We start from the raw sequence: 27,120 nt of genomic DNA on the forward strand, positions 1-27,120 counted from the left end.
AATGAGACAGTACGGGAAATCATGGATGCCAAGCAGACCATCGTGCATGACATTATGACGAAACAACTCATCTGGTATGGTCATGTCCAGAGAATGGCAGGAGACAGGTTGCCGAAGAAGGTCCTTGACTGGGTTCCTCCTGGGAGAAGACGCAGAGGGCGCCCAATGAAAGGTTGGAGGGTAGGGATTGAAGCGGAAATGTTAAGGTGCTCAATCCCCCAAGATTTGTGGTTTGAAAGAGAGCAGTGGAGGTTAGGAGTCGTAGAGCGCGAGGGAGTGCTGTAAAGCGACTTACATGTATGTATGTTATGATACAAGTCAATTTTTAGGTAAAATGTATCGCGGGTGAGACAGATTTGGGGTCAAAAAACCCGTCGGTAAAAGTATCAAGTAACAGGTCAAATACGTGTACGTTACACTGTGTAGGTACACTGGAAAAAAAACACATTGGATCTAGAGTCCAGACTCTTGAAAACATTGACAAGAAAAAATACCCTTGATTCAATCGGATTTTTGCTTGAATCAAAACGAAATCCACTTAAATTAAGAGGCTTGGTTCTTGATTTAAGCTAGATTCTGAATGAATCAAGAGTACTTTTTCTTGTCGATGTTTTTAAGAGTCTGGAATCTAGATCCAATGTGTTTTTTTTCCAGAGTAGATAAACAATCCCGTGGGAAAAAAGCTTGCATGTTAAGGATCACAGTTAATTTCCATTCTAAAATTTAAAAGCTATCGAGTACTCAGATACCTGGATGGTTGTGTAATATCAGTTTAGATTCACCTTGATGGCGTGGTTTTCGGGTTTCGTCGCTAACTTCTTGATTCGAATCAGTGGCGATTCTGTTACCGCATCCGCCCATCGGCCCGAGCCCGTTGACTTTTCAAAACGCATTAAATTTTAAGATAAATCCACATTTTGCTCTGTGTTTCAAACTTTCGACAGCGTCTGCGTCCTTGGCGGCACGGCGGCACCATACCACAGGAGATTAAAAAAGTTTCGCTCCTGGAAGCACAGCCGAGACTCAGCGACTCGCTTTCTCGAGTAGGATGCAAATCGATGTTGTCACTCGACCCGGAGACTCGTCTCCCGTTAGCGAACGTTAAATATTTGCAAGTCAAAAATTTCAGGGTTACAGACCCTACGTGGCAACTGCGAGGAAAACTTGAAACTTTCTGCCATTGCGCCGGGCTCGGTGTCTGTTCGCACGGTCCAAAGTAGCCGGATGTATAACAAAAAAGAAGACAAATGGGGAAAGAAGGAAAACAAGATACGAAGGAGAGAAGAAGGAGACAGAAAACTGAAATACAAAAAGAGAAGCAAATAAAGAATAAGGAGAAGAAAAAAATAAAGAGCAACAGAGAGACGAAGAGAAAGAAATTCTCCTTTCTCTCGGGTATTTTCTATTTTTTTCTTATTTTAATTCTTCTGTTTGTCTCCTTCTCCCTGTTTGTCTTCTATTTTTTCCTCATCTTTCTATATTTTGTCTTCTTCCTCCCTTATATCTCCTGTTTCTTCTCCTATCTTCCTTCTTCCTATTTTTCTCCTCCCCCTTCGCTCTCCTCTTTTATTTCTTTCTATTGTTCATCTCCCAATCCTTCTTTTTCTTATTCCCTACTTTCTTCTTCTTCTATTTCTTCTCCTCCTGCTTATCCTTCCTCTTCTATGGCTCTTCTTGTTCTCTTCCCTCTCCCTCCTTCCTCTCTTCCTTTTTTCCTTCTTCCTCTTCTCGTTCGTATTGTCTTCTTTAACCTCTTCGTCTCCAGCTCCTCTTTCTTCCCATATTCCTTTTCTTGTTCTTCCTCTTCTTCTCGTTTATCTTACTAGAATTCCTTTTCTGCTTGTTCTCCTACTTCTCCGACATCACCTTCTTTTCCTTCCTGTTTCTTCCTAATCTTCTTCATCGACCCCTCTTTTTCCAGATTTATCATGCATCTTCATCCTTCTTTCTCTCCGTTACGAGGCGTAAAATCTGACTCTGCCCGACTAAGGTTAAAACAGGTAACCCTTTTGTTTTAACCTTTCGTCACGATTTGACAACCATGTCCTGCATTCTGGCCCTGGCAAGGACCTCAAAGTAGCATCTGTCGGATTGCGAAAAATCCCCCAGTTCGCGTGCGGTTATGCGCATGCAACTTTCATCAAATCGGATTTTCTTTGTCTCCTCTCGCGCCTTTCTGTGAGGGATTCCCCGAAAGAAACTTTTGGCACAGTAATCAATCAACAGTTTGCCTTCAGAAGATCGCACAGGGGGAAAAAGGGATGATGGATTCAACTTTGTGCCTGCCTGATTCTAGCGTCGACCAAAAAATAAGATTCATTCCCCCATTTTTCTTTTGAAGCTCACTTAAATTTTATGAAATGTGTTGAAAATGTCAATTCAACTTTTGATGAAATGATGGAAAGTTCAGACATGACTGACACTATGGCTTTTGTTGCTTATGACTGACCACGGCCTGATGGTGCAATCATGATAGAATCAGGTCGAATAAAGACTGATTGTAAGAGGGTCTCAGTCGGCACTGGGTTCGTCGCATCATTTGACATAAAATATGATAGAATAAAGCGGCATCTGAATAGTTGGCTGCCTGAATGCACGGAGAAGAAAAAAAAGAAAAAAAAAAGAAAAAAAAAAAAACCACGGTTATTCGGCGGTTACCACGGTAATAATGTCACACGGGATTCCACGGTAGTGGAACCGTGGATTTTGGTAATCTTATTGATGAACACAGTAGCATAACCATGAACCATGCTCATAATAGTATGTCTGTGCCCACAGTAATATTACGGTGAACACGGTCATATCACCGTGCTCATCGTTACAAGAATCAAAATCCACAGTTCTACTACCGTGGAATCCCGTGTGACATTACTACCGTTGTAACGGTAGAATAACTGTGTTTTTTTTTCTCGGACTAAAATCATGATTTTAATACGCAGAGGAAAAACAGGAGACGAGCATGGATAAAATAAAGGGGAAGAACGTAGAATTTTGAATTTGAACTGGTAAGGATATCAAGACTATACTACTTTACACTTTCTACTATAATAAGAAGGCGTTGCATATGTATATAAAATAGACTGTGTATTAAGAATCGGTAGTTTTTTGGTTTTGTCTGAAACACTTTATTTGCACCTGGTTTCTCATAACACACATGACGTCCAAATAGAAAATTTCATGAAGTAAAGATAGTTTTTAAATAAAAAAGAAAAAACGAACAAACAAAAATGCGCCCAGAAGAAAGAAGAATCACTTCTTTCTTTGCGATATACCATTGCGGGTCCAAACCTTTCTGGTGGTATGTAGTCTTTACAATGTTACTTTTGTGATAAAAAATCAATTAAGTCCCGGTAAAAATTCTACATTGTTGCTGGGACCAAAATAACTGTTACCACAAGCGCCAATCAGTACTAATTGCAAGACCAAAATTTTTAGAATAGACTTTAAGACTAGAGAAAAATTTCGTATGGGTCTGAAATCGCCTTAGGGCTTTGAGAGCTACGATTTATTTTTCTCCGCGGCTTGTCGGGGGCATTTTTTGGGGGCCTGTCAGGGGATTTTTGTTTCTAGTTTTTCTTATCGTTTTCCTCATGAATTGAAATGTACCTGAAATGCGGCCACACAAATCAAGACACGTGTTTCCCTTCCTGAGCATCGAATTCAAGCGACGCTTACTAAACACCCGATGAATGAGGAAATCACTGAAGGTAAAAAAATCTAAGCCCTAATCGCAGCTCGGCTCAGTGTAAGGTTGTTTGATTGAAAACGCAAGCTTTCTGGAGGACATTCAAAAACTCATTAATTACTTTGGAGAGATTTAAGCTCCTTCACCTCGTGCCCCGTCACCGCCGCACAGTGGATCGAGTCGATAGGGGAAGTTTGACAAAATTTGGAAACTTTAAAAGCCTATAACTCCATTTATACAAAATGTTGAGGTTCTATAAGTGGCTCCATTGGTTTTCTCGTGACATTTTCTGCAATTATCACCCCTTGAAATTTAAAATTTGACGAAAGTAAACGTGGAAATTTGCAGTTTTAGTGAAAATTTTCACGTCCAACCTCTTTAATTGACTCGATCCACCGTGCGTCGCGTCGGGAAGTACAAGTTTCGATGCCTTCAAAAAGAGCTGAGTCTCTCCCACTTCCGCGGTTGTTTTCAATCAGGGCTTAGGCATGTCACTTAACAACTTCATTACGGGAACTCCGAGCCCGTTAATGAATCGGCTCGAAGAGAACGGGCAAACTTTCGCCATCGAATAAGATTCACTTCACAAACTGATGAATGGGGAGTGATGCCGATGTAAGATGGGTTTTTCAACCGATCAGAAGGGAGAAAAATGAATCGCGAATAACTTTGAGTGTATTTTCGTTGCGGATTTGAGTCAGCTTGGGCGGATCTCAAATTTTTTGACGGGATTATCAAAATACCGTGCGGCAATGGGTCAGTTACGCTGGACTTAGAATCGTGGTTTGATGTCTGATTCTTTGAGATAAACCGAAAATAATGAGATCAGTCCAACAAGCAACTTTCTATGTTTAACATTAATCGAAAAGCGCTCTTTATCGGCTTAAAGCGGCTATATTCTGATGGAGTTTTCATCAACTTCCCAATGGTAGAAGTCAAAGTTAAAAATATTTATTCTAATGTAATGCATAGGTAAATAATTGATTTAATAATTGAATAGCCATGCAATGTCTCAATTGCGCTGGTCACAGTATCGTGTTCTGATATTGGATTCTTGTAAATCAAATAAAAATAATAACATCTGTTAAAAAAGCAACTCTCAACGTTCAATATTGAACGAGATATTTCGCTTTGAAAAATTCAGTTCATGACATCGTACACCGCGGTTGTGACAACTTTGGTTTCTTCAACGTGAAACTTGGATGAAAACATGGTGGAAGAAACCAAGGGCGTCACTCTGTCACAACCGCGGTGGATGCCGTTAGAAACCGAATTTTTATAAGCGGGATATCTCGGTTCATATTAAATGTAAAAAGTTGTTGTTTGGACAGATCTTAGTATTTTTGGCTAATCTACAAGAATCAAGCGTCAAAAAACGATCTGCAACCAGCGCAACGACCCACTAGACCTACAGCAGCATAGAGTTTAATGAGCTCATGCCTCGCGCCACTGCGCGCATTCAATTTTCCAGACGCAACACGGACGTCCATCAAGTACGAATAGTTGTATCGCTGCGCCGTCATCAACGCGCGTTCTTTCCATCGCTCTATCTCCATATTTTGTTAGGTTTCATTTGTTTTATTTGAGGCATCTTGAAGTTGAGGACAAAAAATTAATGTTGCTGATGAGCCACGGATTAGCGTAGGGGTAATTCTCCACGGGCCGTTTCCCGGAATTGGTCCCGGGAAAAAATATTTTCCATTTTAAGTTTCCAAATTTTGTCCGATCTCTCCTTTCGACTCGATCCACTGTGAGGCGTTTGAAAATACCGCAAAAATCTCAGACCAAGTCGGAGTCATGGTAGTTTTAAATTAATTTGCAGCACTGGAAAAAAAAAAAAAAAAAAAAAAAAAAAAAAAAAAACACACATTGGATCTAGAGTCCAGACTCTTGAAAACATTGACAAGAAAAAGGACTCTTTATTCAATCGGATTTAAGCTCAAATCAAAAGGAAATCCGCTCAAATCAAAAGAAAATCCGCTCAAATTAAGAGGCTTGGTTCTTGATTTAAGCTTAAATCTGATTGAATCAAGAGTATTTTTTCTTGTCGGTGTTTTTAAGAGTCTGGACTCAAGATTCAATGTGTTTTTTTTTCCAGTGAGTTCAAAAAACCGGCTCGAGAACGAACTTGAAAGTTTTAATTCGCCCTGCTCGGGGCTCGAAAGTGTTAAGCTAAAGTGGAACTTCATATCCTATAGTGGTACAGTAATGAACTTAAAGGAGGATTTAAGCTGAAATAGCCTCGACGATAGCTGTGAGCAAATAGAACTTTTCCGTTTTACATTTTGGCAGACGGGTATTCCTAAACGGGGTTCAATAGGGAATTGCATTGAGCAAATGGGTCATAATCTGAAAGGACAGCTCCCCGCTCAGACTCTTCCGTCGCGCTCAAATAATCTCAATTTTATACAAGTCCCAGTTTAACCGTCTTTGTGCTAAGGAAAAACGTCGTAAGAAATCCGGATATTGACAAAATATCTTCGGCGAAAAATTCATCTTTGAGAAAATTAAGGGATATGTTTTCTTGAAATTTTCAGAAATTGTGGATTAAAATGCGCATCGAATTGTCTTAAAAAAACTGGGGGGAAAACATACGTAAGTTCCCCAGAATTTCGTATTTTCTATGAGATATTTGGCAACGCCTGGTGGCTCGTACGGCGTTTTCCCATAGCACGGTAGTATGCGCACAGCATATTTGGTCGTTATAGTTCCTGATAATTTAACTTGTTTTGCATGGTTTCTTAGATCACATACATACGTCTAAATAAACTGACCATTAAAAAGAGGGAAAATGTTCTTAAGTTCTTATGGGTGAGCTACTTTAGTAATTTTAGGTATTTGACAACGGAAATAACCTCCGTTGCCGCGTACAATCTCTATTGTACAACCCTGGAAGACCCAATGAGCTTTTACGGAACCAAATGCAATACTAATTTGATTGCAGTGGCGTGGCGTGACTTGCGGCATATCGATTGTTATGCCATTTAAACCTATGGCAAAGAATCGATTATTAGAGAGTTCGCTGCGAACACCCAGTTTCTCGATCCTTTTCCATAGGTTTAAATGGCATAACAATCGATTAATCGCAATTTACGCCACGCCACTGTTTGATTGTTTTTTGTCTGAAGAGAAGGGATCTCTTTTCATTCAGGTTCCTGATAATGCTTTTCTTTATCAATTTTTGCTACGGAAGCCGAAAATGATTTTCCTTTTCTCCATCAGTCACAAATTATTCGAAAAATCTAATTTTCCATTAAATTGCACTTTTTGGCAGTCAGAAATCGATCTCTTGCAAAATTTGACCTGCCAAAAAATTTGATGGGTGATGGGAGAGGGGAAAGGGAGGGAGGAGCTTTTCATGAGGTCATTTTCGAGTTTAGCAGCAAAAATAAGCGAAAAACGAACTTTCAGGCACTTGAATGTAAATATGTGTCTTCCTAATCAGGTGTTTCATGTATCGCTTCAATTAGGCCGAATGGGTGTCATAGGGGTGAAGGAATAGAAATTGCACGCGAAAACGGATGCCCATAAAAAAGAGAAATAAAACAGGCTTTTATCGGACTCGGTCACCAAAAATCAGGAAAGTTCGACCGTAAAAATTTGAGGGAAAGTTCATGCGTAGGTCAGTGTTTTCAATCCTTCGTCATTGTACACATAGTTCCTAAATATTGATACGACCGAATTTCTTGATGCTATTCAAATGAACGCATCTAAATCCAAGGGAACTATTTCTATTGTGACTGGAGCTCTGAGACCCATAAAAACACACGCAAGGCAAGGCTAATGCTACGATACAGATATTTTATTTTTATTCGAAGACGCTAAAATAACCCCAGGGTTTACCTCGGTCCCTAAACCCCATTCAAAGAAAGGTTCCCGAACGGAAGCCCGCGTGAAAAACCGAGCTCGGGCGAGAGAGAAGCGGCGCACAGAGGATCGAATCAATCAGAGAGGTCGAACATAAAATTTTTGATTAAAACTGCAAATTTTGATGTTTATTTCGTCTCGTTTTAAATTTTAAGAGGTGCCTTTAAAGGAAACTTTCACGAGAAAACCAATGGAGCCACTTTCAGAACCTCAAAGTTTTGTATAAACGGAGTTACAAGCATTTAATAAGCGTAAACTTTTCTCGAAAAATACGCAAAAAATCCAGAGATGTAACATTTTCTTATTTCTCAATGGTTTTACTTTGATAATGCCGAAGGGTTTTCCTATGTCGATGCTACTATCTGCAATATTTGAGGTTAAATGTCTTAAACCGATTTTGGTCCGCATGGCGGCGCAGTGCGGGAAGTATTCCTGCACTCTTGTAGGCGCTGATATGGGCTTTGAGCGCACCAGCGACCGCACTGCGTTTGACGCAACGCGTGAAGTATTTTTGCCCCCTTGTAGGCGCTAATATGCGTCTCGCGCCGACCGGTGCGGCGCACAGTGGATCGAGTCAATCAAAGAGGTCAGACAAGTAATTTTTGACTAAAATTGTACATTTTGATGTTTATTTCGTCACATGTTAAATTTTAAGGGGTGTCTCTGGCAGAAAATTTCACGAGAAAACCAATGGAGCCACTTTCAGAGCCTCAAAGTTTTGTATAAACGGAGTTACAAGCGTTCAAAGTTTCCGAATTTTGTCCGACCTCCCCTATCGACTCGATCCACCGTGCGGCGACTCCGCGGGCGGAAGGCCGGGAAAAGGAGTAAAGCATAAAAATTAGAAATTGTAAGTCTATACCGAAAGACACAGCTGAGGCGCGGAAGTCGTGGGGGCCGCGAGGGGGGGGGGGGGGGGGGGGGGGCTCGACCCGACCTGGCTCCGCGCGGCGGGCAATCCCAATCCATCCGACTGAGAGAACGAGACCGAGAGACAAGCGTCTGTACATTGATCAATATTGATTGTAAACACCGGCTCATCTTCCTCCTCCGCTCCGTCCGAAGCGTGGTCGCCAGATCGTGCTGAAAAATCGGCGTTTAACCCGTGTGAAATATACGCATTTTATGGGGCGACCTGGCAACCTCGGTGGGAATCGAGGGAGAGCGGAGAGCGCGCCGTGCCTCGGAGCCTCCTCTCTGTTCTAGTTTCACTCGGAGCCGGAGAGAGAGCCGAGAGCCTCTCGCTTCGCCGCTAAACCGCTACAACCCCCGCCCCCACCCCCGGGTCCCCGGAGAGGGAGACGGGCTCCGACACCGCTGGGAGCCCCTTCCGCCCCCCCCCCCCGATCGCGCCCCCTCCCGTCCCCGCCGCGTCGGGCGTTCGACGACGGCGAAAAACTACCGCCGTGAACTTGGAGTACCTGTAATCCTGCGCGGGGAGAGAACGGAACGAGTCGGGAATTTTGGAGGTTAGGTCGCGCAGCTTTCAGGGCCCGGAAGGGTAGCCAATCTAGGAATTCAAATCCTAGGTGATTTGTTATCACAATTGAGGGGCTTTGGAGGACAAGGCGCATAAGAGCAGTTTTTGAAAAAAAAAAAATACATATTAATGACCTGCACTGGAGAAAAAACACATTGGATCTAGAGTCCAGACTCTTGAAAACACTGACAAGAAAAACACTCTTGATTCAATCAGATTTAAGCTTCAATCAAAGGGAAATCCGCTCAAATTTAAAGGCTTGGTTCTTGATTTAAGCAAACATCCAATTGAATGAAGAGTATTCTTTCTTGTCGATGTTTTTAAGAGTCTGGACTCTAGATCCACTGTGGTTTTTTTTTCCAGTGTGAAGTAAAACTAGTCTTATTGCATATTTGGTGAAACATTCACTTCAAAATTCTAATTTTACACATCGCAGAAATGCTGCACAGCACAACCGGCTCCTGAGATTCGTTGTAGTCATCGCTACTGCATAGGCAACACAGATATTTCGTGAGCATAAGTACGCTTGATAGCTAGCGTTGCGTTGCATGGAAGAAAAACCGAAGCGCCTACATATTAGCGTGTATGCAACCCGGATATCCCTCGAGCTCGAATAGTTGTATCCAGGAGTTGCAACCAAGAAAGCCGAGGCGCGTCTTAAATTTTTTCGAATCTGATATTGGGAAATGTTACGTTCTGCATTGTATATGTCTGCGTAGAGTGAGGTCATCAGTTTTTCGACTAATTCAGCATTTTGTAATCCTGTATTTTTTCTAATCGACCTCATTTCAGGATTTCGACTCTGTACTCTTCGATTAAAAAAGTGTGTGATGCGTGTATAGTCTCTACACTATATATCTCCCGCAGAACTGATTATTTTCAACCACTGGAAAAAAAATACACATTGGATTTAGAGTCCAGACTCTTAAAAACATCGACAAGAAAAAATACTCTTGATTCAATCGGATTTAAGCTTAACCCAAGATTGGATTTTAAGAACCCAGCCTCTTGATTTGAGCGAATTTCCCTTTGATTTAAGCGTAAATCTGATTGAATCAAGAGTATTTTTTCTTTTCAATGTTTTTAAGAGTCTGGACTCTAGATCCAATGTTTTTTTTTTTTTTTTTTTTTTTATTTTTTTTTTTATTTTTATTCCCCAAAGTGAAGTAAAACTAGTCTTATTGCATATTTGGTGAAACATTCACTTCAAAATTCTAATTTTAAGCATCTTTAAGACAGTTCGAACTTCATTTCCGCCACAACGATCCAAATAATGTCGAAACTTCAAACACATATTTCTCGAAATAGCAAAAATTGCACGTAAGCTCCTTGTCCCCCAAGCTTTTCAATGGTTACGATCCGTCATTAGTAGAGTGCGTATTTGACTTAGTTATTGCATAAATTTACTCGTTTTTTCACTCAGTTATTATCCTTGACCATCTTGTCTTGATATTGGAATCTGAAGATCGGCAGTGACATTTTTCATTTTCGAAGGTTGGAAGCCCTTATGGCCCTATGAGTCATATTTCGACATGTCTAAATAGGTTTTCTAGGCCAGCCTATATGGACTCAAATTATTCGGAGTTATCTGTATTTTCACGAATATTGTTAGGACCCCTCGTTTGTAAAGCACGTATTTGACTTGATTTTAACATAAATTAGCTAACCACTTCCTACCCGTTATGAGAATAAAATTTTTGTGACAACCCTTTCATTGACAGATGACTCGTCGGCAGTTTTTTCGCAATAGCTTTTGAGAATTTTCCCCATCACCATTATAAAACGTATCCCTATATAAAAGCCAGCTCTTGGCGAGTATGAACCACTGAAATAGGCTAGACCATCAGCAAAATTTCCCAAAATTACAACCTTTTAGTAGGCACTAATTCAATTATCGTAAATTAAAGTCAATGTACTCTAAAATTATTCCTCGTGCGAATGCGTAAATTCAACGTTTGATCTCCACTTTCATACCGTTCATAAGCCCTTCCCCGATGTGCAATCGTAGGGGGAAAGGATATTCATGGACATAATGTAGTGTTTTACCGTCATTTGAAATGCTCCAATAAAGAAGAGCCATTTTTTGGGTTTCAAAACTTCATACAGGAGAGGGAACTTTTAATTTCTCTTATTTAAAAAATCCAAAATCCCCCCCCCCCTCCCCCAGGTGGCAAGAAATTAGGAGTAAGCCAAGGCTCTTATCTTAAGGTTTAATACAATTCTTTTATCAGAGTGTTATAAAAATGCTTCACCTCCTATATTCCACCAAAAAAGCACCAGCAGTACGCTCTGTTGGATGAAAATTGGACTACAATTTGCAATTTGGAACTATAAATTCTAGCCTGGTTTAAAAACAACGTATGTGCCATTAGTTTCTCTGTGCACGTAAGTGTTTTTCCCGAAGAGCCAAAAATAGTTCCAAATTGCAAAATGCAGTCCAATTGGCCTCAAAATTGACTGTAAACTTCCGGTTTTAAGAGAAGACCTGAAGAAAGACTCGTGCAAAGGCTGCTAATATATTTTTTAGATTAAAAAGAATGAGAATCGAACAAATAAAAGTTTTTGTATGGATATAAACCCATGATAGGTATTATAACAATTAATAAAACAGAGTAATTTTAGCGAAAATGTGAACTCAGATTCTCCCGCGTCATAAACTACGCGATTGAGGGTAACGAGAGGGGAGACGGCCTGCTTGATGTGGGGGCGTTACTAAACTGCAATTAGGTCCAAGCTCTAGAAAGGGTCGGCAGGGTTCTTCTGAGATAATGTCCCACTTACTGGGAGAGGGCGGTAACGGATAGGGAGGGAAGGTTCTGAATTTACTCTCTCATCTAAGCTATTCGTAAGAACAGTGACTTTGGCCTGCGTTCCTGTTTTAAAACGACAAAATACGAATAGATAGTGAATAAACAAGTACATTGATATTTTATGCTTATATCTTGTTGGAATTGTGGAACTGGTTCAATTTATAGACTCCGTGTATCGTGCGAGTATATAGAGGTCAGAACGTAACAAAGATTAATGCGTAAGGACTGAAAATAATTTTTAAAAAAAGTAAAACAAAAGGGATGCAGATAAAACGTTCATGGATTAATATTATCCACTGCACTAGAAGAGGAGAAACTATGGCTTGTAAACCAAAGAGTCATTCATATGGAACACCACTAATAGTGGTATTAAGGCAACACATAATAATAGCACATATACCTTAGTGATGGTATACGACGATATACCATAGTATGGTACGAGATACCTTAGTATGGATCACAGACCGAGAATCATTATTTTATTTACGACTATTAATGGTGTTCCATATGAACCATTCACTGGGAAAAAAACACATTGGATCTAGAGTCCACACTCTTGAAAACATTGACGAGAAAAAGGATACTCTTGATTCAATCAGATTTAAGCTTACATCGAAAGTAAATCCGCTCAAATTAAGAGGCTTGGTTCTTGATTTAAGCTTAAATCTGATTGAATCAAGAGTATTTTTTCTTGTCGATGTTTTTAAGAGTCTGGACTCTAGATCCGATGTGTTTTTTTTTTTTTCCAGTGATCAATAGATTTATAAAGCAACAGATTTTTCTCCGTGATGCATAAAACCTATGTAAAAATACCAAAGCTGCATTTTAATGTGTGTTCACGAAAAATAATGAGACAAAGCACACATTCCTGAGGACAGGCTATACATTTAATACAAAAAAAAACTTGAGTACAAAATTGAAAATTAAGCGCCCTCAAAAATTTAGACAAAAAATGCATTGTAATCAAATGCGCGCCACGGTTGAGGGATACATTTATTTAAACCCACTTTAACAAATACTCAGGGCATCCGTATACAGCTACCGAGGGACACATGGATTTGGCGCTTCAATTTACAAACATGGTGAGGTTAAGTATCACATTCGCGTGCTCCCATCGGGCTAATTTGTAGCAATTCCCCCTCCCGAGCACTTTGCAGAGTCTATAGACTTAAAAGCGGAGAATCCTCTGACTTTTCCAAGTTTTCTATGACCAGAGCGATCAAAATTCCTCGACTCTTCGCATTAACGATTTGCATGTGATGAACTGAAAATAAACGTTTTCGGCATGGATTTCATGCAAATGACAGGAACGCGTTATCACTCTATTCTCCAGGCATTACAAACAACCATTCATTTAACTGAAATTTAAGTCTCTCACTTAAACTTATTCTCCTGTTTACTACTAAGGGTATAACTTAGATCATTGCGCCTCGAACCAATTTGAGACTCAGTCTGTTTGCGAGGACAGCGCAGATTTTTTTTCTTCAAGATTTTGAAATTTCCAGGCTTTGTCGTAAAATTTCCGGACTAATGTAATTCACTGACGACTCCCGGTTTTTCAGACCTATAATTTGTCTAGGCACCTTACTTTGGCCTTATATTAGATCCTAGGCAAATGATTCTTCCTTTTCCTTTACGATAAGGAGACAATCCATGTTCACCCAGCCATCTCCATGAGCAAGCAGTCATAAAAATGACAGTACAAAATAAAAATTTGACTTTATCCTGACGGACTGACGTCAAAATGTAAAAAATAATCACATCCATTCATCTTCCGGGCGATGAGAGTAACCTGTGCTGCCGTGTTAAGGAAAAACGCCGTATGAACATTCAAAAGTTGCCAAATTCCTCCGATAAAATGTTAGTTCTTGAAAAGATTTATGGATATTTTCCCATTAAATTTACTGATACTGTAGATAAAAAAGCGAATGAAGTTCTGTGGAAAATTGGGAAAAAATATCGGCAAGGTTTCCACGAAAGCCAAATTTTATAGAAGGAAATTTGACAACGCCTAAAGGCTCATGCGGCGTTTTTCCTAAACACAGCAGTGTATAAGCCCATCTTTTGGGTGCAGAAACATTGACACTGCGCGAAACTTGGCACCACCATAGAGGAGACTGAAAATATTAATTCGTGGTGCTCCCCTCACGGCTTGGTGCCTCCTCCTTCCTGGCGGGCGATTTCCATTTCCCGGAAACGGCAATTCGGTGCCAGGACAAGGGGGTTGTTAGCCGGACTTGCCCGGCGAGATTTATCTGAATGGGCACCGAAATTAATTTTTCACCCCTCAACCCTCCCCCGGGCTCTAAATTTACTTTTGCTTCAACTTAAGAGCACGTGTAGGAAACTTTGAATGTGCTCGAGACTCGGGGATCCACCGTCATCAGAGCTCCATTAGTTTGATTATAATCACTCGTTATTCGAGGGGCGGCAGTCGGATAATCAACTCCGCGCCGCTCAACTCGTGAGCCCTCTTCCGACGGCCGCCTGCGGGGCCCAGGGCTCATCAGTTTTCGGCGCTCGCGTCTTTATTAACTTTCGCCGCGCTTCATCATCTCCGGGAGAGGGAGTTCATTCCGGCGGCTCCGACGATGGCCTTTCCCCATATAAAACTCCCCTTTGAGATTTGAGGGGTAAATCTAATAGACACGGGATTATATCTTTTAAATCGTCGGACCTAATTGTTGTTCGAGGAACTTTATTAAAATTAACTCCTGATTCTGACGCGGGAGTAAAAGACTCCGCGCCTCGAGTGACTTCCCGCGCGGGTTTCGTCGAAAAGTATCCCGGCGACGGTATTGAAATGTCGTCTCCGATCCAGGTTCATCGTTTTATTCCCTCTCTTCCCGGGAGCTTCTTTTGATTTTTTTATTGGGTTCCATAGCATTTATTCTCCCGGAGCTTCGATCGGGCTCAGAACGGATGCGACAGAGCCATTGTTTTATGTTGATTATATTTGAAAGAAGCGGACCTGCGGGACTTAATTGCATTCCAACGTTGCCAACTTTCACTCGATAACTTATTCATTCATTTACTTAAAAATGTACGCACATTTTTCCTATTGAAATTTTTATACATTTTCTCCGCGACCAATCGAAAATGTGTTACGAGTTTCAACGTGAAACAAACACTTTCTGAGAAATAAAGAAATAAGTCTTCACGTGAAACTTTGTAACGTTGCAATAATATAAGACGTTTTTAACTCGAGCCTGATTCAGCATTAGGCGCATTTCCAAACATAATTTCTACCGGTTACGCTTCCGCATACTTTTTAAAAATATTCATTCTACTCATTTTTTCACCCTACAAAATAATACACAACAAAATTCAACTGGTATGTCACATGCGGCGGATACTAAAAGGTTCAGATACACGATCAAATTGAGCCATCAAACTGAAGCTCTGATTGGTGGAAAAAGACCTGAGGTGAGGGTGCGACCAATGAGAGGCCCAATTTGATGACTCAATTTGATCGTGTAACTGGACCTTTAAAATACTGCGGTAGCATATGTTTTTATGAGGATAAAATGATATTTTGAAAATAATCATATCTGCGGGAGGTATATAACGTAGATACTATACACGCCTCACACTTTTTTTTAATCGAAGAGTACCGAGTCGAAATCCTGAAATAAGGTCGATTAAAAAAAAATACAGGATTACAAAATGCTGAATTAGTCGAAAAACTGATGATCTCACTCCACGCAGAAACAAACAATGCAGAACGTAACATTTCCCGATATCAGATTCAAAAAAATTTAAGGCGCCTCGGCTTTCTTGGTTCCAACTCCTGGATACAACTATTCGAGCTCGAAGGATAGCCGGGTTGCATACACGCTAATATGTAGGCGCTCTGGTTTTCCTTTCATGCAACGCAACGCTAGCTATCAAGGCCTATGCAGTAACGATGACGATGACTACGACAAATCTCAGGAGCCGGTTGTGCTGTGCAGCATTTCTGCGGTGTTGTAAAATCGTGAGATTTACGGAAACGATATCGGCGATGATTCGTGGGACTAACATTCACGAAGATTTTGTGGAATTGCTTTTGGCAGAAAATAACGCACAATTCTACATAAGAAGCCGGGAAACTTTTATCTCTGTTTCTCTGCATAAGAATTTCTTCTCACAACAAAAAAGTTTTTTTTTTTTTTTTGTTATCTTTTGTTGACGGCAACAAAAGCAGCAGGTAAAAAAAATTATCGTTGTACAATCCAATCAAAAATTATATTTTTACTTAGAAACTGTTCGGCACTTCATTTCGGAAAATTTCGGTGATTTTCCTACTAACATACAAAAATCAACAAAATTTGAATATAGACTGCTTAGTGATATTCTCGTGAAAAATTGTATTGATACCGACCTCGCGGCCTCGAAATTGAGTAAGATTCTTCCGGAGAAACGCTGATATTAAATATCTGATCCTACGATACACTGGAAAAAAAATCCGGCTGTGGAATACGTACTTACGGGCTACATAGACGTACCGTCCGCTCTCCGGGGTGAGACGCCGAAAGTTCCGGGCGTGGCACCTGGAGCAATCGAAGCTACAGCTCCACCACCAGGAACTTTCGGGATCTGAGCCCGGAACGGACAGTATATCAATATAGCCCGTAAATTTTGTTATCTCAGGGTAGTAAACAATCTTAATAAACATTATTTTCTTCTTTACGCGTCGTTGATTTTGAAAATATGCAAGGGAGAAGATAGGGATACATCAGGAAGGGGAGGCGAGGGCGAAGAATGAAGAGATGTGCTCATTAAAGTCGGGTGGACTCATTCAAAGGGTCTCCCCGGAAAGGGACGCCGTAGCGGCAAAGGCAAGAGTGCTCGGTAATAATCTACCACCATCTCAGGATTCCCGGTCCCTTTCTGACGTTGCCGCAAGGTGGATCGAGTTAAGGAGAGAGGTCGGACAAGAAATTCGACTAAAACTGCCTATTTTGATGTTTATTTCTTCACATTTCAAATTTTGAGGGGTGCTTCAAGGAGAGAATTTCACGAAAAAACCAATGGAACCATACTTGAAATCTAAAAGTCTAGATTTTTCCGAGTTATAAGCTCATAAAGTTTCCGAATTTTGTCCGATTGTATCGTATGTCCTGAGTTATCGTAAACAGAGTTTTCGTTCTATTGATATTATTTTCATAATAGCTTTTATCTTTTTAACTACTATCCCTTTTTCTGTTGTTTTCATAGTTATAATTATGAGTTTTGTAAATACTACGTTTTTCAGTAAGGTTAAATTTTTTAAAGAAGGAGAAAATTAAATTATGGGCAAATAAGGCTAAAACATTAAAAACACTAAAAGGCAGGACGTTTCGAGCTGTTACCAGTTCAGTTTCAGCTACAAAAAAACTCAATAAACAAGTAAAAAATTGAGTGGCGACCTTGAATTTTTATACAACACACATACTTTACCGTTTATTTGATTCTATTCAGTGGCGTGGTGTGAATGATCGATTATCGATAAATCACCATTTGATGCTATGGTAAAGAATCGATAACTAAGGTGTTCGCTGCGAACACCCTAATAATCGATCTTTTTTCATAGGTTTGAGTGGCGTATCGATCGATAAATCGCAAAGCACGCCACGCCACTGATTCTATTATTTTTCTCAGTTATTTTAAATTTATTACTAGTTTCAAATATGGTAATAATAATTAAAATGAAGATCACTGGAGTTAATATTTCTGGAATTTCCAAATTTTGTCCGATTCTCCCATTGACTTGATCCACTGTATGGCGCCCGCAACGCTACGCGTATTCAACTGTCACCCGATAAATCTCGCACAAGTTCACCGATTTCCCGCACCTAAAAACGGCGCAAAGAGAAAAAAAGTTCCGGGAACGGGTTACCGTTCTCGGAGGCGGATGCGGGGGAGGCTGGGGGCGAGCGAACCGAATTTAAACCGATGAGAACGTGTTTCCGGTTGGGGGCCGGTCTTGAGTTACGACCGCTTTAGCATAAATACCCAGTTACGTAAATACGGCTCCGCAGAATGGTTATGTTTTCGGGGACCGACCGCATGGCGAGAGTCGCGTCTTATACTTATCACCCTGCGCCTCCCTGTATCGCGCCCCCCGTTTATGCTCTTGTACAGGGTGATCGAAAAGTTTGCCCCCTCTCGACAAGAAAGGTTCCTCGATCATTATGTGCGCTACTTAAGGGGATCCGCGTTTGTCCACTGGAAAAAAAAAACACATTGGATCTAGAGTCCAGACTCTTAAAAACATCGACAAGCAAAAATACTCTTGATTCGATCAGATTTAAGCTGAAATCAAAACCCGAGCCTCATAATTTGAGTGGATTTCCTTTTGATTTAAGCTTAAATCTGATTGAATTAAGATCCCTTTTTCTTGTCGATGTTTTCAAGAGTCTCGACTCTAGATCCAATGTGTTTTTTTTTTCCAGTGTCCTGTGAGGTTCTTCTAAAGTCCCTTCATACTGAGAGTAAAGACAAAACTGATCCATTTCTGAATGGTTCCCGTATTTTAGGCCTCCACACAGTGCCAAAAACCGGAATAAAGATTACATTTTCACAAATTGCAAAGATTATGAACTGTTCTGGACTGGGGAGTTAGGGGCACGCCAAGGAACAAACAGAATGAGTGAGGAGACAGTGACAAGAACTCTGGAATGAGTTGATCAAAAATTACGAAACACGTTCAATTTGTGTGAACTTTAATCCCGTTTGTGACATTCATGAGCCGCGTTGTCTCAACTCTCCGCATAAAGAGACTCTAGGTTCTACGAGAGAAGAAGGGGGTTGCAAGCCTTCAAGGAAAGGTAAAAGGTGGATATTGCTCATGGACCACTAGACATGGTACGAAATTTATCATTCTGACACACGTTCCTGAAGTAAAATTTCACATAAACATGATTCACGCAATGAAAATTACTGAAAGTACCTTCTAACCAAGATATTTAATATTTCTTGACGCGTGAATTCAAACCTCTCGCTCATGAAAGTACAATACCCTACTTCAGTCAAAGCGCGTTCTACACATTATACTGACAGACCCTGCGGCATGAAAATACGACAGCCTTTATCTGGGCTCTTCGGTTCAGCTAAAGTAAGTTGTTTGCACTTTGCAGGGAACATTGCTCAATTGAGAGATCCGCCACTATGATTAGAGTGCGTGATTGGACCCCTTACAGAGTAATGCGGGTCAACCGGACAATTCAAATTGCCCGTAACCTATGTAAAATAAAAACGTTGATAACTTAGTTAGGAATTGAGTTTAGTAATTTTCAATGGAAGAATCGTGTTCTACGTGGAATTTTGGTGAAGATTCATGTATCAGAGTGATTCAATTCGTTCCTTGTTTAATGGACCATTCAATCTAAAAAAAAGCGAACATAGAGAACGTTCCTGACTTGTTTCGAAAGAAATATTTTATCGGGAGGGACGAGGAAACGTTGGGATGCTCATACGGCGTTGAGGTACAACATGAGCTTCTTCAGCCCCATTATTTGATGCCGCGATTATTCTGACGCGAGTTTGAATAATCACGCCAAACACAGTGCGACCGACGTTAAACGCATATTAGCGCCTGCAAGACTGCATGAATACTTCTCGCATTGCGCCAAACGCAGTGCGGTCGGTCAGTTGGCGGGAACGCGTACTAGCGCCTACAAGACTGGAATACTTCACGCATTGCGTGGACAGCACAGTGCGCGATTAATCATTGTTAATTTCTCGGTGTCAGACCCACCAATCGCGGTGCGGTGAACACAATATTCAACTATAGTGTACAACGCGAGCCTGCACTCCTCGAAGGATCATGGAGATTTTTCTGTTTTATGTTAATTTTTCCATCTTTAAATATCCCTCATTGCACCTTTATCTACTAGTCCATCAGACGAATTAAACATCAAAATTTGCCCGTTTTACTTGCAAATGTCATGTCCGACTTCCCATCGCGGCTCGTTCTACTGCGTGCGTTGTTTCTGCAACTTCAATGTTTCCAGTCATAGAGAATCTTAGTAGTTTTACCATCGGATTGTCTCTAGGTCTAATTTTCCGTGCTAGGGAAAAAAAGCGACTGAACATTTTTTGATAGGTGCCAAGTTATTCCCACCCCCCAAATATTTATTTTTGGGGAAATTTATGCTTATTTTTCCTTAAAATTCACAGGTATGTCGGTTTTAGTTGCGATCAAACTTGTATGAAAAATCGGAAGAAAAATATCAAAACTTTTCCGGTAAATCCGCGTTTTATTAGGAGAAATACGGCGACATATAACGGCCAAAGCGGCGTTTTCCCTTAGCACGGCAGTAATGACGACAGAGACGTGACCTCTTGAAAATGGCGAGGTATGATGCCGACTGCCGAGTTACAACGCGGTTTCTGAATCTTTGTCTCATCAGTGATGGATGTACTTCAACTAGCGAAAATTGCGTTAATCACTAATAGATGGGACCAGGAGCTCTTGTTAGAGGATCGAATTGGGCCATCAAACATGACAATGACGAGTGACATTGTTGCAGTGATTCAGCCTTTGAACACATATCACTCCACTCCAGGCGGCGTTTCACAGTTAATCACACACTCCATCCTGAGTGAAGCGGAAATCTACAGCGCCAAGCGAAAACGCCGTATGAGCAAGAATGTTGCCAAATTTTCTTTACACAATACGAATGCTCTTAAAATTGCAAATTTTCAATATTGCGTTCTGAGAAATTTTAGCCGCTTTTGACTCTATTGTACCGAAAAATTTCAAGGACAAATATTAAAAGCTTCTTTCTAAGATAGTCATTTTATTGTTATAAATTTAGCAATATTTGAATTTCATGTGGCGTTTCTCCATAGCATGGCAGCAATCTTTCAGGGTTTCGATCGGTGCGCAAACCGAATGCGCAGACGGTCAGACTATTTCTGTAGCCCCATGCATGCATGCACACATACATGTGCACCCTGTGATGTACATGTTTGTATGTACGAACCACCACACATAAAAATCGGACCTGCGGCGAGAGGAGGTGGGCTCAGAAGAAGTCAAATATCTCAGCAACTCGTGGATCGAATTTAAAAAAAAATGATAGCTCGTTAAAGAGCTGAGAGTATGATTCAATAAACTTTTTCCACAGATTTTCTCTACCTACGATACTGTAGGAGCACTAAAATAGGGAAACTTACTATTGGGTACATCCTCGTATTACACTTTTAATAAACTGCCTATAATTGGTCGAAGGTCCCGACCAAAGTTTGAACTCCCTCAGGGGAACCGTTACCAAACTATTGAGAGGAGGTCCATACTTATGGATCACACTGTATGTGCATATTTTTCCATGTTCCTGGAGTCTGATTTAATGCACACCGTAAGTTCTCCCTCTAGCTTATACGCGGCAATTTGAGGCTCGCTTAGCATCTTGCGGGAACGTTTACAGCCCGAGTGCAGTCTAAAAAATTTTTCTCGGAGACAAAAAGCCAGTATTTTCAATTCTCGACCGAATTTTGTAGCGAGAGGAAAATAGGTCATGACGCTGGAAGGCAGGTGAGAGGCGGGGACTGGAGAGGCAAGCCCTTAGCATGACGCTGCGTTTTCGCCTCCAACCATCAAAATGCCGCACCGTAACATTTTTGCCCTCCCTTAATTTTTCCCTGCGGCGGAGCGAGAGGGTGGAATTACACTTTGAAGTCATGCTCCATCGAGAAAAATCAATGCAACAATCAAAGCGTCATTTAAGTCACCTCTTGCTCCTTTGCTCTCACCCAATCACGCTGGGTTCATGCAGCAGGAATAATTATTTATTCCACGTAAATGTTTTCATCAGATTGGAATACAGGAATTACACATGAGAGAAGGACAAATTTGTTGTGCCCTACAAAACGAAAGTACGTCAAATTTTGATAAAATAAACATATTATAATGATAAAATTTGCACCTCGTCCAGTAGTTCATTTTCCCCCAGAAAAAATTGCAAGGGGTTGTTGGATGATACAGACATTTCCGATTAATTGTAGTAGTATCCTATCAAGTTAGGTTCCTAATCCAAATGTTACGGCAATACCAAGATTAATTGGAAATGTCAACATCATCCAAGATATTGAGGTAGTACTAAAATTTTAAGGAAGAACCCCTAACACTTTTTTCCGTGTCCTTGCACAGTACCTGCCATTTACTGAACAGGCTTTTCAAAATTTGAGAGAAGAAAAATAGAGTGACACATTCTCATCTTGAAAATCATGATGAATCACATTGTTTTGAATGATATGATTTACTTACCGTTTTTCGCACTCACCGAGACATAAAATTGGCCACTTAATCACTTTTGCATCATCTCATCTGGAACAAAAAAGTGAAAATAATTTTAACAAAAGCGTTATACAAAAATCTCCTGTGTAAAAAATTGTATTGCGATGTTGATGGGAAAAATTAGTGAAATTTTTAAAAGTTATAAAAAGTATACAATACAGATAAATTAAAGGAGTGGCACTAGAAGATCGTGAATAAAATTATTTTCAAATTAGTTTTTCATGGCAACGTCGTATCGTAGCACAAATGGGAATAAAAACATGGGCGCGGCTGAAGTTACGGTCCTGGGTAAATGCGCCTGAAATAAAATTAAAAGTTTATTGCTCGCGGAAATAGAGGATAATTAGTGCCGACTGTGATACTTAAAACTTGGGCCGGGCCGAGAATGTCCGCGTAGCAGAGGAGGACCGAAAAGATGAGGACTTACAGAACAGGAAGGGGGGGGAGGACAGGGCTCGAATTTCACTCATTACATCCGAGATGTAGGCATTACAATAAACTTAACGACGGTGCCTTTGCGCTACGTCACAGGTATTCCAGGACGGTCATGAGATTCAAAGCAGCTGGATTCCGGGATTCTGGCGGATAAAATCACTGCGCTTGGGAACTGATGCTGTCATGCCGGGAAAAACTCCCTTTCAACATTCAACCGATGCCGAATTTCTTTGGATGAAACGTGAACGCATGAACGAAATTCTGCCTATCTCTCTGGATGAGCAAGCTTTTCCTCCCCCGAAAAATCGGTTTTCTCTAAGACCGCTTGACACCACCCAAACATTCATCGAAAACAAAGTGAAGTTGATTCAACATTCTGGATGTAAAGAAAAGTGTACGAGGACTCATAAAATGCTAAATTACCCGCTCAGCGAATAGTTCTACATCTTGACACTGCTATTGTCTCTGCTGTAGCGGTTAACTCAGCATTTCGTAAGCTCTCGCACACTTTTTCCACATCCAGAATGTTGAATCAACTCTACTTTTTTTCGGTGTTCAAAATATTCCTAAAAAACCAGCGTATTTTTGTGGAAATTCGACAAGGTGCGGCACTCTCCGGCGGCACGGTAGATTACGCTCCTCCACTTAATATAACGTTGTTACGAGATTAATATTGCGTGGAGCGGCACGAGTGGCATAAACGACTAAATACTCCCGCCGAGCGAAATATTAAAATGCCTCGAATTTCCGACCAAAATTTAAAAATTTCCCCGAAACGAGCGCATTCACTCCCGCGGAGGATTTCATAAAATTCGCCCGAGGACTCAAGGGCGGGCTCCGCAACTATCTGCGCGGGAAAGGTGGCGGCGGTCGGGGGGCGGGGGCGGGGGTGCGGTGTTTTACAAGTGCAATTTCGCCCTCAAATTCCGTCAAAGGTGCTCCGTTTCCTCGCGACAAGCCGCATAAACTAATCTCATAAGCGACGACGCGATCCGAACATCCGCAAAACTTGGGCAGATCGCACTCGAACCGCCTCCGCGTAATTGATCTCGAGTCGGGACGGATTCTAATTAAACTTTAATTCGAGCGCCGGCTCGGAATTCGGAGTCTACCGCAGTGTATCCGCTCGTCAAGTTCCGCCGGAAAAATTTCGCCATTATTCAGGGTACCCGGCCGAAAGTGAGCATGGGTGTACCTGGAATACCTATACAGGGCGACGTTGCCTCATTTCCGAGGAATCTACATCATTGTTCGAAACTCACCTTTGAGTTTCAGGAGCCATGAGGCGCATCAAGCCCGATTTTTAGGCGCCATTGAAGATTTTTTAGGGGCAAAATTGACGTTTTGGCTATATATTACGGTGCATTTAGTGAAAAGCTAGACGCAAAGATGTTTCCGTAACAGCACTAGTAAGTGACTGTAACTTGGGGAAGACAAATGCAATAAGAATGAAATCGTGAAGCATAGAAAAAGCAAGCTTTCAATTGTAGTGCTGAAAATTCTGAGTTTTTTTCAATTCAGATAGCATAGAAAAAGCAGGCTTTCACTTGTAGTGCTGAAAATTCCGAGTTTTTTTTAATTCAAATAGATGTGTTTTTCTTTCTTTATGTGACTTCCTGTGAAAATCCAGATTTTTAGTCGGCAATTTTTAGGGGCCACGTTGGCGCAGAGCCTTCATTTTTTAGGCGCCATGATTTTAGGCGCATTTGGCGCCTGTGAGTTTCGAACACTGTTCTACATGTTGCATAAAGGTTGAGGGCTTGCGGACTATTCTGCGGATCTGGTTAAAATGTGGACTGTCTATAAAGTGCGAAAAGATCGTATTCCATAGTGGTTTGATGTATCGTTTGGGACAAGCTACTATCAAACACAATTTTTCTTCTTCTTTTTTTTCTGATAAAACCTCAAACATTTTTGGATTTAGGTTAGAAAAGCTAAAAATGAGGAGATTCCTAACAATTCCACCCTCCATTGCCATTAAGTACTCATTAGGAATCAAAAATTGATCACAAAAACCCGTTCGCAGATTACTCGTTTGACTTTAGAGACTACTAAGAGGTACTTTGCCCCCTGGCCGCTATCCGGCCCGATCCCTAGAGGGCGCTTCGCGCTCTCTTAGACCCGCGTTGACAAAAAAAAATTAAAAGATGTTCATATCTGACTCTAATTCATCCAATCTTTTTCTGGCCACTGTTGTACAACATTGTCGTTTGTACAACATGATCTGTTGTACAAGAATTGGCCTTGATAATGGGTTTCATAGCACAGGGTGTAAGTAAATTTGAGAGAGAAAACCAGAGAATAAGAAAGAAATAAAATAAACTAGAAAAACTGACCCAAGAGGCTTTTTGAGAATCGTCTTGGGAAAGCGGTAATTTTTTCTCCACTCAAATAAAGCTTTGTCACGAAAAGGATCGACAAGCTACTATCAACCACATTTTTTTGTTCATCTCCTTTTCTTTCTTTCTTTTTTCTCGCGCAAAACTTAATTTACCTTTATTGCACGTTTGATAGTGACTAGCGGCTCTTTTCACGGAATTACGTTCCACGAGGGGGAGGGCCTTTCCACGATTAATTTACATTTAGCATCGGGAGAAATCGCCCAACTACTAACGAGGATGCCCGCCCCTCCATTTTTTCCCTTCGGAAAACACGTTAATCCTATTTGCAGCGGCCCCTATGCAATCGAGCGAGTTCACAACGAAAGTTAAGCAGTCGTTAGTTTAAGTGGGGAACGGCGAATTTCATACGGCTCTCTAAAAGCGTCAATAAACGGAGGATATAATATCTGGCCCGCTAAGCCCTCTATAGCCCCTACTAGCCCTGCGCACGTACTGCCTCAGGCAGCACTGTGCCAACGCCGCACAGAGGGTGAAGTCAATCAAAAAGGTCGGACATTACATTTTTAGCTAAAACTACGAATTCTGATGTTTTATTTCGTCAAATTTTGAATTTTAAGCGGTGTCAATAGTAGAAAATTCCACTAGAAAACCAATGAAACCACTTTTAGAACCTCAAAGTTTTGAATAAACGGAATTATGAGCGTTTAAAGTTTCCAAATTTTGTCCGGCTTTCCCCATCGACTCGATCCACTGTGCGAGGGCGATGGAGCGGGGATATTGAACTTGAGTTAGACGGAAACTTGAGCCATATTTTCCCGGCGCGAGGATCCATAACGTCAAATTAGGAATCCATTACGCTGCGAAAATCGCGATGCGCGAGCATTTTATGAATTACAAATTCTGTACATCCTTAATTTGAACGTGACTCTGGCTCCTAAGTGTCAGCGGAGGGGGTGTTAATAAAGACACAATATTTGATTCCGAGACCCCGCCCACCCCCTCGTGATCGCGAAGATGTTCGTTATTCTGCACGGACGAGTGCGAGTCCTGATACTACGGAAAAGAGCAGTAAGTGAGTTTTCGCGTGAGCCGCGGTTACCACGGAACCGTACGCGCTTCGCGGCTCACATGGTACTTACTGCTGTCTTCGAGGAACGACGGTTGAGGTTCTCCGCTCAGCCGATGACCTGTGATGGGTTTCGCTTGCCGTTCCCGGAGATGGTATCGAGTTCCACACAAACTGCCGCATGGAAGAGCAAATAATCTGCATTGCGGGGCCGCGCGGAAAATAATTCTCTTCTCCGAATTAAAAATTGACGTAGGATTGGACGTGACCGTGAGGGATTCGGGAAGATTGCCTTTCAAAGTTTTCAGACGCACGGGTGGAGATATTGAATTTCAATGTAGCTCTTTCCGGACAAGAGGCGAGATACCTAGGTTTTTTTTAAAAATCTTTACAGAGAAATCAGAAAGTTCACATTCAAAAAGTTTGAATCTTTAACGTTTTACTTGCTTCTGATGTTCGTATATTTTTCCTTCTCGAGGACTTTTTACTCTTTGCAAAAGAAGTTCAATCATATAAACTAAAGTTCGATATTCAACGTCAATCGGACTGTTCAATTTGTCTAACCGAGTATTCGATTCGTCTAACCAAATGTTCGGTATACATGAACTTTCGGTTCGGATGGACACATCAAACGTTCGGTTGGAAATTGAACGTTTGGTCAAAGGAAAAAAGGTCTCTGTTACAAACATTGAAAATCTGTTCGACAAACTGAATGGTTTGATTGATCGGCAACACACTAAATTTTGTTTCATGCTATCAATTTTTGTTCATGTTTTTTCCGGTTTATTTCCTTGATTAGAATTGGTATACAAAGACAAACCTACATGAGATGAAATCTTATCTATACTATAAGCTCCGAGACCTCCTGATTTTGCGAAACTGGTAACGCTTAGTTCCAGCGTTCTACCGACCCGATTTTTATGATTTTTGCGGCTATCGACGGGCAATTGTCTCTAGATAAGCCAACTCTTTTCAGATTTTCAAAATATGGCCCAGGTTTTTTTATATTACGTGGTAAAGTTGCGAATTCTCCCATTTAAACAATGTAAATTTATACTTTTTGTCATAGTTCGTTTGAGCGTTCTACCGGGCCGATTTCCATGATTTTTGCGTAAATCGACAGGTAATAGGCCCTAGATGAGCCCGCTGTAATCAGATTTTGGGTAAAGGA

The 27,120-nt window shown here is 41.0% G+C and overlaps 1 protein-coding gene across 12 annotated transcripts in view; it reads right to left on the reverse strand.

Moving 5' to 3' along the window:
* The window catches only part of mmd (disintegrin and metalloproteinase domain-containing protein mind-meld), a 292,368-nt gene that overhangs the window by 255,709 nt on the left and 9,539 nt on the right, over window positions 1-27,120 (reverse strand). For 11 of the 12 annotated variants that reach the window (XM_072296762.1, XM_072296764.1, XM_072296769.1 and 8 more), the window contains exon 2: window positions 22,077-22,136. The gene's annotated coding sequence lies outside the window, so the exon portion shown is untranslated. The remainder of the gene's footprint in view (window positions 1-22,076; window positions 22,137-27,120) is intronic. The other variant, XM_072296759.1, reaches the window with a different exon arrangement.

This window comes from Bemisia tabaci, chromosome 2, assembly GCF_918797505.1.
Source record: "Bemisia tabaci chromosome 2, PGI_BMITA_v3".
Lineage (NCBI taxonomy): Eukaryota > Metazoa > Arthropoda > Insecta > Hemiptera > Aleyrodidae > Bemisia > Bemisia tabaci.